The sequence below is a fragment of the Diceros bicornis genome, chromosome 28, assembly GCF_020826845.1.
Source record: "Diceros bicornis minor isolate mBicDic1 chromosome 28, mDicBic1.mat.cur, whole genome shotgun sequence".
Classification (NCBI taxonomy): domain Eukaryota; kingdom Metazoa; phylum Chordata; class Mammalia; order Perissodactyla; family Rhinocerotidae; genus Diceros; species Diceros bicornis.
The window spans coordinates 32,712,733-32,716,360 of record NC_080767.1 but is presented as its reverse complement, the minus strand read 5'-3'; positions in this window follow the sequence as shown (position 1 = coordinate 32,716,360).

Sequence of the window (3,628 nt, the reverse complement as noted above, 5' to 3'; positions counted from 1 at the left end):
AGCTCCAGCTCCCCACCCTCCAGCCCACCTTATTTACCCCACCGAGTCCCCCGTATTGCTGTCCCCTTTCTCCAGGAGGGCTGTCAGGAGGAGGAGCCACTGGGCTTGGCAAGAGACCCATAAGCCACATGACACAGGTCAACTCTGCTCACTCAGGCTCCTCCTAAGCCATCCAGAGGAGCAGTCAGCCACCAAACAGTTAGCAACTGAGTTTCAGCCTGTCTCTGTCCTCCCTAGGAACCCTAGGGCTTGGAACAAAGCAAAGAGCCCACTCCCCAAGTTAAGATCACTCAGGAATCCCAAAGAGGTGGGGAGGGAAATGGAAAGTAAAGATGTTTCCACCTCCTGTTTTTACATCTCCCATGATGGGGAGCTCACTTCCTCCCAGGGCTGCCTCTCCCCTCCCTGGCTAGTCCTGACTATACGAGTCCTTGCTCACACAGAGGGGAAATTTGTGGCTTATGGCTCCACCACTAGGGTGACCAACTTGTCCCGATTTGGCCATGACTTTCTTGATTTTAGCTGAAAGTCCAGTATCCCGGGAACCCCTCAGTCCTGAGCAAACCAGGATGGTTAATCACCCTACCCCATCCCTGCCCCCATTCCTAGCTCCACCCTCTGGGTCACTTAAGAGACATCATCTCAGAGCCTCTCTCTGCAGGTACCATGTCCAGGCCCAGCCACCACCCCAGGCTTGGTGGTATAGCATTTCTTCATTCATACATTTATTTATTGCCATTCAGAATGGCCTAGAGACTTAAAGCCCAGGTTCTGGAGCCAGAGAAACCTGGGTTCACATCCTGGCTGTGTGACTTTGCACATGTTACTTAACCTCTCTGAGCTTCTATTTGCTCTTATCAAAGTGCAGATAATAAGCATCTACCTCACAGGACTTTTGTACGTATTAAATGAGATGATGAATGGAAAATGCTTAGCACAGGGCCTGGCACCTCTTAAGTACCTGGTAAATGTTAGCTTATTTCTAGTAGTCATTCATCAAAAAAACATTTACCATGTATTTACTCTGTTTGGATTCTAGTCTAGGCACTGAGGACACACAACTAACCCAGACATGCTACCCCACACACACCAAGATGCTCACAGGCTGGCGTGGGGAACAGAGGAGGATACAGGCAATTATTGTCCCGCATGAAAAGGGCTGTCAAGAGACAAGACAGAGGGAAGGACTGCCTAGGAAGGTTCCCAGAGAGGTAACAGAGGGCCTTGTCTGAGAGAAGCCACTGCGAAGGGCATTCCAGGAAGAGCGACTAGCATGGGCAAGGACTATTTCTAGGGGCATGGAACAACATGACCCATTCAAGGAATAGCAAGTAATTCAGTGCTGCAGAGTTGAGGTGGGATGTGGAGGATGCCAGAGAAGGCAGTTTAGAAAGAACATTTTTTTTCTTAACAAAATAGGGAAATATTTAAATACAATGGAATGGGTTTATTTCAACCCCAAAATCAGCATCGTGTTTTAAGTGAAAACCTAAAGGCATTCTCGTTAGGATGAAACACTACTATTTAACATAGTTCTAGAGGTAACGGCCCACACAATTAGACAAGAAAAAGAAATAAAATTATAAAAATCAGAAAAGAAGGGGAAAATTAATCATTACTTACAGAATCAACTGAAAAAACCACTATCAATAAGAGAACTCAGTAAGGCAGTTGGGTGCAAAACCAATATACTGAAATTAATGGTCCTCATAAATACAAAACAGCCAGTTAGAAGAGATAATGAAAGAGAAATCCCTGTTTACAATAGCAGTAAAAAGGATAGAATATTTAGAAATGAATTTAACTAAAATAAAATATATAAGATTTATCAGAAATGTACTTTAATAAATTGCTGAGGGGCACAAAAGAAGACCTGACCATGTAGAATGGTTTTGGATAGGATGACTCAGCATATTTATATATATATATATATATATATATAAATGTAATTCTGGTAAAAATACCAGTAGGAATTTTAAAAATAAGGAAACTGGTTCTAAAGTTCATATGGCAATATAAGTAAGAAAATTCTGAAAAAGAAGAGAAATGAGTGGGGCCTAGCCTTAACAGATATTAGAACACAGTATAAAGCTACAATATTTTAAACAGTGTGTTACTGGTGCATTTTAGACAGATGGATCAATAGAGCAGAATAGGAAATTTGAAATCATACTTGTAGTGGGTAGAATTGTGTCCCCTAAAAAGATATGTTCAAGTCCTAACCCCCAGGACTGTGAATATGACCTTATTGGAAATAAGGTCTTTGCAGATGTAATCAAGTTAAGATGAGGTCATGCTGAATTAGGGTCATATTGGATTAGGCCCTAATCCAATGGCTGGTGTCCTTATAAAAGAGAGAAATTTGGACACAGACATAAACACTGAGAGGAGAGGCCATGTGAAGACCGAGGCAGAGACTGGAGGGATGCTGCCACAACTGAGGGAATGCCAAGGGTGGCTGGCAACCACCAGAAACTCGGACAGAGGAGATGGATGGTTTGTTCCACCAGGATCACCACAGGGAGCCTGGCCCTGCTGACATCTTGATCTCAGACTTCTAGCCTCCAGAACTTTGGGAGAACAAGTTTCTGTGGTTTCAAGCTACCCAGTTTGTGGTAATTTGTTACAGCAGCCCTGGGCAACTTATACAGTAGCTAAATGTCTATAGGAATTTAGTATATGACAAAAGGGACATTGCTAATCAAATAGCAAGAAGAGGGATTATTCAACTAGATGGCCATTCAGAGAAACAGCTGAACCCCTACCTCATACCTTACACCAAAATAAATTCTAGAATGAATAAAACCTGGGAGTAATCTCAAAAGTATTCTTAGAGTAAGGAAGGCCTTTTAAAATATAAAATTTTTTAAATGAATCCATAAATGAAAAGAATGATAAATTTGGCCACATAAAGTTATTTTTAATTATTTGTGAAAAAATAGAGTCAAAAGACACATATACTATAGACATATCATATGTTATTGACAAAGGGCTGGTATCCTTGCTGTTTCAAGAGCTCCTACATATCAGGAAGGAAAAAAACTAACCTAATTAAAAGACAAACAAAGGATATAAACAGTTCCCAGGAAAGGAAATGTAAATGATTCTTAGTCATATGAAAACATGGTCAACCTCCCTTGTAGCAGGAGAAATGAAATTATAGCTACGAGATATCATTTTATATCTAACAGATTGACAAAGATCAGAAAGTTTGCTAACATGCTGTGTTGGCAAGGGTGTGGGAAACAAGTACTCTCATTCATTGCAAGTGGGAGGGCAAATTGGTACAACCTCCCCGAAGTGCGATTTGGCAATATCTAAGTAAATTAAAAATCCACATACCCTTTAGCCCAGCAATTCCACTTCTAGGAATTTACCATATGAATATACTTGCACATGTGCAAATTGATGTATGGATGTGGGTATTTATGGCAGCTTTGCTTATAATAACAATAAATTGGAAACAGCCTAATTTCCCATCAGTAGATTAGTGGAATAAATTATGGAACATCCATACAATGGAATACCATGTACTGTTTTAAAAGAATGGAGCAGTTTTGTATTTCTAATGTGGAAAAGTCTCTGTGCTATGTAGTTAAGGGTAGCGAGGAAGTGGACAGAAGTGCAG